Source organism: Patagioenas fasciata, unplaced genomic scaffold (assembly GCF_037038585.1).
Source record: "Patagioenas fasciata isolate bPatFas1 unplaced genomic scaffold, bPatFas1.hap1 Unplaced_113, whole genome shotgun sequence".
NCBI classification, from domain to species: domain Eukaryota; kingdom Metazoa; phylum Chordata; class Aves; order Columbiformes; family Columbidae; genus Patagioenas; species Patagioenas fasciata.
In genome coordinates this window covers 181190-190411 of record NW_027288526.1, presented here as the reverse complement: position 1 = coordinate 190411, position 9222 = coordinate 181190, and the positions used below count along the sequence as shown (strand labels likewise).

The window sequence follows — 9222 nt, the reverse complement described above, 5'->3', positions numbered from 1 at the left end:
TGTGGAGAAGGACTTGGGAGTTCTGGTTGATAACAGGTTGACCATGAGTCAACAATGTGCCCTTGTGGCCAAGAAGGCCAATGGTACCTGGGGTGCATTGCAAAGAATGTGACCAGCAGGTCAAGGGAGGTGAATCCTCCCCCTCTACTCTGCCCTGGTGAGGCCGCATCTGGATGTACTAGGTCCAGTTCTGGGCTCCCCAGTTGAAGAAAGACAAGGAATTACTGGAGAAAGTGCAGTGGTGAACTACCAAGATGACAAGGGGTCTGGAGCATCTTTCTGATGAGGAGAGCCTGAGAGAGGGGGTTTGTTCAGCTGGAGAAGAGAGGTTGAGAGGGGATCTTATCAATGTTTATAAATATCTCAAGGGTGGGTGTCAAGAGGATGGACCAGACTCCTTTCAGTGGTGCCCAATGATAGGATGAGGGGCAATGGGTAGAGGCTGAAGAACAGGAGGTTCCATCTGTATATGAGGATAAACTTCTTTACTTGGAGGGTGACAGGGCCCCGAAACAGGCTGCCCAGAGCAGGTGTGGAGTCTCCTTCTCTGGAGACATTCAAACCCACCTGGACATGATCCTGTGCGATCTTCTCTGGGAGAACCTACTTTAGCAGGTGAGTTGGACTGGATGATCTCCAGAGGTCTCTTCAACCCAAACAAGGCTGTGATTCTGTGGGGCACACAGCAGTGATTTCACATGGCCAGGCCTGCTGGGAGAGACATGAAAGATCAGGAGAGCAGGATCTGGTCTGTGCCCATGTTCCTGGATGCGCTGTGGCTGCTGTCCCAAGGCATTCGTCACAGATCAGCCCATTGCAACCACCATTTTGATTATTGTCCTCTCACCATATCTGAGAGAGGTTGTTTATCTCTCCCTCCTTGGAAGGACTCTGAATGACTAGGTCAGAAGTCTGAGTGTGCACAGCAAGCAGATGGGAGCATGTACACAGTGTTTGTGGGGGCAAATGGGCCCAAATGAGCACAAATGCCTCAGCTATCGCTGTGGAGGACATGGAGGCCTGTGGGGCGGTGTTTTGAGGTCACTTCATGTTGAGAGTAACTTCCCCAAGAAACCATCTAAATGCCGCACTGGGATGTGCTTCCTCTGAGATGGAAAATATCAAAAATGACTTATCATAGAATCATAGAATAATTATGGTTGGAAGAGACACTCAAGATCATTGAATCCATCCATAGCCTAAATCTGGCACTAAACCACGTCCCTAAGAGCCTCATCTGTATGTCCTTTAAACACCTTCAGGGATGGTGACTCCACAATCTCACTGGGCAGTCTGTTCCATTGCTACAAAACCCTTTCCCTGAATAATTTATTCCTAATATCCAATCTAAACCTCTCCATGTGCAACTTGAGGCCATTTCCTCTTGTCTTATCACTTGCTACTTAGGAGAAGAGAACAACACCCACCATGATAAAACCTCCTTTCAGGCAGTTGTAGACAGTGACAAAGTCTCCCCTCAGCCTCCTTTTCTCCAGGCTGAACAGCCCCAGCTCCCTCAACCGCTCCTCATAAGACTGGAGCTCCAGACCCTTCACCAGCTTTGTCACCCTCCCCTGAACTCTTTCCAACAACTCAATGTCTTCCTTGTCATGAGGGGTCTAAAACTGACCCCAGGATTCGGGGTGCAGCCTCACCAGTGCTGAGTACAAAGGGATGATCACTTCTCTAGTTCTGCTGAAACTCGGATTGAATCAAGGCTTGAACACCTTGGTATGACCCAGTTGGTGACAGGTTGGACTGCAGACTCCTGAGGTCCCTTCAACCTCAGTTCTCTTATGATCCCATTGTGATGTTGGGCTCTGTTTCTAACTGGAGCAGAGCAGACGATGATGGGGCAGGATCCACCTGTGCTGTAGGTGACCATCTAAACCAACATCTCAGCCAGTGACCCAGCCAACACCTCAGTGTGACTCGCTCTGGGCAAAGTGTGAGGAGTCTTGGGCAGGGAAGGTTTAGATGGCATGGGGCGCTATGCAGGACACAAAATGATCTTGGCTTCATGCCTGCAGGCCCATCAGATGTCAGTTATTGTCAATGAAAATTAAAATAAGAAGAACTGAAGACAAAGATCCAAAGCAGAGGAAGGTGTCAACACACTTTTATTTGTTTTTCTTTCTTTTTTTTTTTTTTTTTTCCTTTTGCGGGGTTTATTTGTTTGAATAGGAAAGAGTTTCCTAGAACTGGGCATGGATTTAGGACACAAATGTCTTCAGCCCCAGGGACACAAACACCTGGAGCCAGTGTGGATGCTCTGGGAACCCCTGCCCAGGCTCCACCTGCATTGCAAGGTGCTCTGGTTTCCCAGGTCCTGTGCGATAGATGCCAATCCCAGACCAGCACCTCAAGTGCACTGGGGCCTCTAAAATGGCACTGGCTGTTTATGGTGAGACAGCTGATGACTGATGTCTGCCTGGAAAGGTGCACTTTTGCGTTGTTGTTTCGTTTGTGGTTTGTTTTGTTGTTGTTGCCGTTTGGTTTTGGTTGTTGTTATAGTTTAATTGGTTTGGGGTTTTCTTTGCTTTGGTTTTGAGTTTGTTTGTTTTTTTTTTTTTTTTCCTTTTGTTTGGTTTGTTTGTTTAATCGGAGATTTTTCTGTAGTTCTTTTTTAACTTACTAAAATTTAAAAGAATAAAGCCAAAAAGTGAATTATGGGGAAGAAGTGTACTAACGATTGGAGAAGAAATATTGGTCTTCCCCTGTACTTATATTACCAACACTCTATTATTTCATCTCCCTCGTCATTCAGGATTTTCCACCTCTCCTGATTGCCCTTCCCAGTGCTCTCAGGTTTCTCCTCCACTTGCTTTTTGGTCATTCAGTTCCTCTCAACTGTCTGGTTCCTGGTTTGAGCTTCAGGGAGTTACAAACTTACCTTGTTCTTCAGAGCTCTAATTAACATGGCACTCAACACGTTCATTGTGTTTATTTCTATCCTTTCCTATCTCTGTCTAAACCAGTTCTGTGTGGATGTCCCTTGTGGATGGTGGACCTCATCAGATCCAGCTTACACACACAGCTGAGGAAAGTGTTTTACTGTTTGTTAAACTGTACAGTGTTTGCACAGGAGAGCAGGTGGAGCTGGTGCACAGGAGCTGCAGCATCTCCTGCAGAGCTCAGTGGAAAAGTCTGATGTGAGGAAAAGTGATGCAGTCTCTGGTGGTCAATGAGGGAACCGGTAGACTGGGGGTGGGGGTGAGGAGCGAGGTTGTCCATACAGTGTCCAGCCTCAAGGGACTGTTCTCCTGCCTGTCCAGATGTCTTCAGGAGACCCCCTGGATCAATGTCCAGTGTAGAATGCTGCTGTCACTTCCTTTATATACTGAAAAATGACAGAAAACACCCTTGAAAGAAAAAACCCTCCTTTATGAGATCTTCTTTGAAATCTTCATCAGCAAGTGTCCCATTGAAACCTCCCCAGTTAGTTCTACAAGTCTGGAAGATTTGAAGAAAATGAGAGAAAGAAACATGGCTCGCTAGGGCTTTCTGTGTTTTAATGAGCCCCATCGCATATTTGGTGCTGAGTCCATGAACCTCAGATACCAAGCACAGACTGAAGAATCTTCTCAAGAAGTCCAAGTCAGAAGCAAACTCCAGAGTACCTTGAAGCATTAATGGGCCCCACTGAGGGTTGTTACTGACAAAGCCTCCCAGGGACTCGTTAGAGCAGATAATTGGAGGCAGTGATTGCATCAGGCAAAGGCAAAGTGCAGCAGCTCTGATGCTGAGAAAACCCTTGGTTTGTTTGATGAAGGACAATGGCCAAGCCTTGAGCCCCTGCCCCTAGGAAGGGAGATGCTGTCCGTCACGTGTGGCTCAGGGCTCCTCCTGGGGATGTGGGGAGTGCGATGCCCAGTGCAGGACAATGGTGTGACACTCCATGGGGGTGCAAGGAGGCAATGGGGTGCCATGGCCATGTGGGTTCCCGGTGAATACTTTCTGCAGTGCAAGTCCTGACACAGGGTCCCAGACTTGCTTTCCATGCCACCCTTCACGAGGAATGATGCACTAAGAGCTGGCAAGTGGGGGACACCAGTCCTTCTCCAGCTACTTCCCAGGCCTGGTGAAGCAGCAGGACAGCAAGGACTTCTGGCCCTGTACCCTCAACTCTGGGTGTTATCTTGGGGCAGCTGAACACCAGCATTTTTCTCTCCAGGGCAATTTCCAGCCCAGGTCAGCTCCGGTCTCATCTCCCCCATCCCTCCTCTGATCTGCTCTGGTGCTCCTGGCCCCTTCCCTGTGCCCCCCACAGGACCCCAACCTGGCACTGATGCTCTGCAGAGCAGGTTGGCTACAGAACCATGGGGTGACTGCACGCTGGTTGTGCTGCTCAGTGAGGGACACAGATGCAACTGGATGGGCTGCAATGTCACTGAGCTCATTCCCCGGGGTCTAAAGCTCTAGAATGGGCTCAGAGCATTTCTTGTGACTCCCTGGGGTTTCCACTCATTTTGGTTCAGCAATCCCTTCCTTGTCCTTCAGGTGCCTAGAGATCGGTACAGGAAGATGCGGACTATCCCCTTCCCAGGGATGGTGGTAGGCTGACCAGCCCGTAATTCTTCAGATTTTCCTTCCTGCCCTTCTTGAAGGTGGGTTTGACATCGTCCTTTCCCAAGGTCATAAGAACTTCTCTGATTCTGCAGTCACTTTTGAAAGCACAATCCAGAATCATGGACAAGGGTGATGTAGCAGACAGGAGCACTTGCAATGAGCCTGTCCCAGCAGCTGAGATGAATCTCACTGGGCCACTGGGGATTGTTCCTGGAGTCACACACAGAAATGCCAGGGTTACATCAGAGCCAGTCTCAGGAATTCTTATGCACCCAGGGATGCTCAGAGACAGAGTCTGTCCCTTTTACACACACAAGCAGGAGTCACAGTGTCCCTCTGGGCTCCTGTTGCCACTCCAAAGGGACGGGAGACACCTCAGCCCTGTGGTGTGTCACCCTGCTCTGCACTGAGCTGAGATGTCCCACGTCATGAGGAATGGACACGGGGACCTCAGTTCAAGGAAGAAGAGCCCAGTGGGTGGTTTCTCATGGGATGTTACTCCCAACGTTAAGTGACCTTGAGACACTGTCCCACAGGCCTTGGATGGAACCCCCAGGAATAGCTGATGTTGTTTGTGCTCACTTAGGTTCATGTCACCTCTTGTACATGATGTGCGTGCTCACGTCTCATCTGTACAATGCAGCATGGATTTCTGACCTACTCATTTAGTGTCTCTCCATGGAGGGACAAAGAACTTCTATGAACTGTTGTTTGAGACCAGTGCTGAATATGGTGGTTGTGAGGGGTCAGTCCATGACGATGCCCTGGGGCAACTTCTGTGGGGTGTCCAGTGCATAGGGGCACAGCACAGCCCCTGCTCTGCTGGTCCTGCAGGTCTCTGGCAGGAGGCCTGGCTGTGAGAGGACACTGCTGAGTGCCAGCCCTGCACACATACACTGTTCAGCTGTACAACGGTGTTTTCATCTGTGGCCACTTTTGTAGGAATATGCTTGAGAAAAAAATTTGCAAGAAGATATAAAACATTGTGCACTGCCCTGAGGAGAGCACCTTTCTATCTGGGAAGGCTGTTGTGAGCCCAGCTCTGTCACAACAGTACCCATTGGCTGTCCCTGCCTGCGCTCACAGCACTGACACACAGCAGGACGGGGACCAAGCTGCCAGAGCACTCAGGTCTTGCACCAACACAAGGGATGAGAAGGAGAGTGGGGGAGTGGAACCAGAACAGCTCTGGAAGACCAAGTGCTGGTGCTCCCTGGCAGTGCTGCCATGCTGGACATTTTTCACCCTTCTCCCACACATAGTAATTGTCCCTGCAGCTCCAGAAAAGCCTTCGAGGAAGAAGCTCAGAGGAAAACATCACTGCAGAGCCCTTTATTTCATTTAAATACACAGAGAGGATGGCTTCATATTTATGCAGCTAGCCGGTTGAAAACGAAAAGCAGACAGTGAATTAGAAAGGGGATGACAAAAATAAAAGGATTTATTAAAGAATAACCACCACCACCACACACACACACAAGTCTGGGCCTCTAATACGTTACATTAAAACTGTTATCCATTAAAGAGAAGATGATGAACTCTTTATTAGTTTTGAAATGCATCCCGCCATTAGTTTCCTCAGGGCATCCTTGAGCTTCGTGTTCCTCATGCTGTAAATGAGGGGGTTCAATGTTGGAGGTATCAGCGAGTATAGAACAGACACCAGCAGGTCCAAGGATGGGGAGGAGATGGAGGGGGGTTTCAGGCAGGCAAAAAAAGAGGTGCTGGCAAACAGAGAGACCACAGCCAGGTGAGGGAGGCAGGTGGAAAAGGCTTTGTGCTGTCCCTGCTCAGAGGGGATCCCCAGCACAGCCCTGAAGATCTGCACATAGGACACCATGATAGAACACAAAACAGCCAAATGCTAAACAGATACTGACCACCATAAGCCCCAGTTCCCTGAGGTAGGATTGTGAGCAGGAGAGCTTGAGGATCTGGGGGATTTCACAGAAGAACTGGTCCAGGACATTGCCCTTGCACAGGGGCAGTGAAAATGTACTGGCCGTGTGCAGCAGAGCATTGAGAAACCCAGTGGCCCAGGCAGTTGCTGCCATGTGGACACAAGCTCTGCTGCCCAGGAGGGTCCCGTAGTGCAGGGGTTTGCAGATGGCAACGTAGGGGTCGTAGGACATGACGGTGAGAAGAGAATACTCTGCTGTAGCACAGCTGGCAGAATGTCTCACACCCTCACTGAGGAGGGCAGGGGGTTGGGAGATGGGACCACGTTTCAGTTTCCAGATCCCAGCACAGAGCCCAAACCACCCTGCCCTTGAACTCTGGCATCCCATTTCCTGAGATGCAAAGCTGGTGGGCTTTCTGTGCATAATCATGTTAAAAGGCATCAATAATCCTTCAAGTGTTTGTGTAATTTGTCTAAGAATGTCAGTTTTTAAAGAATAAATAATAAATTTTTAGCATGCTTATATTTAACTATCTGTAAAATAGCACTCTGCATCTGTGGCAGCCTTTCTGGCAATAACAAGTAAATAGGTATTTGAACTATAAGGCTTCATACCCCAGCCACAAGCACACACCTAAGTGGTTCAGAGTAAGGGTGGTCTGGCAAACGTCACCTTTGTGTCCCCAGGTGCATGGACACTGCCCATGTGCCTCTGCAGAGAGTGGCAGGAGCTGGATCCCCTTCTCGGGACAGACTCCTTCCAGGAGAGACACAGACACAGGGGGAACTCATCAGGTCTTTACTGCATTTCACTCAGCATCAGTTTTGACACATTGGGTGCTGTCCTGTGACTGCCCTTTCTGCACCAATGATCATACAAAGACAACCATTTAGTAAGACATGGTCAAAAAGGGGCTGTTATGGACAAGAAAGCTCACCGTGAACTCTGGAGAAAACGAGGAAGTTTATAATAAGCACCAGGAAAACCAAGGAGCTCGAGGCCTCTTCTGAAGAGCGGGAGGCCCTGAGCAGCCGTGATTGGCCATGTGTAGGTGTGGGAGAGGGTCAGGGCATGTCAGGGAGAAGCAATGAGATGGCTGATGGCTTCAGTGAATCCTTCCAGCCATGTCTGAGCCCAGAAATGGAAAGCAGTCAATGTCTGCAGGTGGAGGAGGAGGAGGAGGAAGATTTTCCTGGCAATATGGAAGGAAGAAAGGCCTCTCTTGGGCTAATCATGTATGGCAGTGTCATTTGCATGCTGTGGGCATGGCTCTGCCTGGAGGATGGGGAATGGCTGCTGCTGGGGTGGCTGTGCTCAGTCATGGCCCATGAGCTGACCCTGCTCTGCTCCTCTCTTACACTGCCCACACTTCGATGGTCCTCAGGAATCTTCCATGAACCTGGTGGATGCATGGACCTCCTGGAGTGATGGGTATGGATCCAAATAGAGGATTCAAGGAAGTTCGGGACTGGGACCTTGAGGTGATTGGTCACCATCGCCAGGTGTATGAAAGAAGGTGGATGAGTTGTGAGGAACTCACAGGCATTTGCTGCTCCACAGAAAACCAGAGCCTTGCAATTAAAGCAACAGCATTTGACAAAAAATCCACCCCCAAAACACAAAACACTGACACTGACCACAGGAAAAGCCTTGAAAAACATTGGACAAAAATCTACCAGGTCCCAGGGGTCAGGGCTCACCCATTGTGATGATGAACAAGCATCAAGGGCTCACATGGCATCAGAGCCACCTCCACATGGCCCTCACCACCTGTAACCAGTGTCTCCAAGTGTTTCCTTCACCAGCCTCCAGGGACAGGGACCTGCACTGGTTGTTTCCTTCACAGCTGTGTCAGTGATGACCCTTCATGGGGTCCCAAACACCCTCAGAAACTTGGGGTTTGCTTCTGCCTTTCACTTCATTAGGGGTTTGTTCATTGTTTCAGTAGCTGCAGTTCAGGATCATGGCAGCAGAGGGCTCCTTAACATTGAAAATGCTCTTACAAGCCTCTGGAGCATTGATCTGGAGCATTTACAGATGAGGACAAAACAATATGTCTGTAAAGTCGGTACCTGATGCACCAGTTGAGGCAGGAGACAGGCCAGGACAACTCAAGAGGAGTCGCACTCCTCTGGACCAAGAGGTGGTTGTACCTGGGCATTTCAGGTGCTGTGCACAGTGATACTTGTGTTCAGGGAGCTGGTCAAGTGACCCATCTCCTGTTCTGTAATGGTGTCTGAGTTTGCTCAGGTCACCCCGACATGAACCCCATCCACTGATGGGTGTTCTCCAGACTCCTGCCTTCAGGAACAAAGTTCCAGGACACCTTGCTGGTGAAGATGGAGGCAAAGAAGCCATGGAAAACCTCAGTCCTGTCTGATTCTACTCATATGAAATTCAGCAGCAGGCCCATGTTCTCCCTGTCTATTCTTTTTTTTCGTAAGGAAGCAGTGTCAGCTCATCTTGCTGCCCTCAGCCTCCCCTTTAGGTATCTAGTCCAGGGCAGTTTTGGAATCATCCCCACATCCATGGCCAAGGTTTCTGAATTCCTGCTTTGCAGCTTCCCCTGATTCCACCTCCTGTGTCCTGCCTTTGTCTGCTGGTCTTCCTCCCTCCTCTCTGGTGCTCAGGACCCCACTACTTCCTGGTCACGACAGCCAAGGTGGACACTGATGTTCACATCCCTCACCAGCTCTTCCTTCCTTGTCAGTACCAGATCCAGGTGAGCATCACCCTTGTTGCCCACCAGGCA

The 9222-nt window shown here is 49.6% G+C and overlaps 1 pseudogene; it reads right to left on the bottom strand.

Annotated features, from left to right (window-relative positions):
* Nucleotides 1-843: 843 nt before the first annotated feature.
* Nucleotides 844-6701, bottom strand: LOC136106135 (olfactory receptor 14J1-like; annotated as a pseudogene).
* Nucleotides 6702-9222: the final 2521 nt, after the last annotated feature.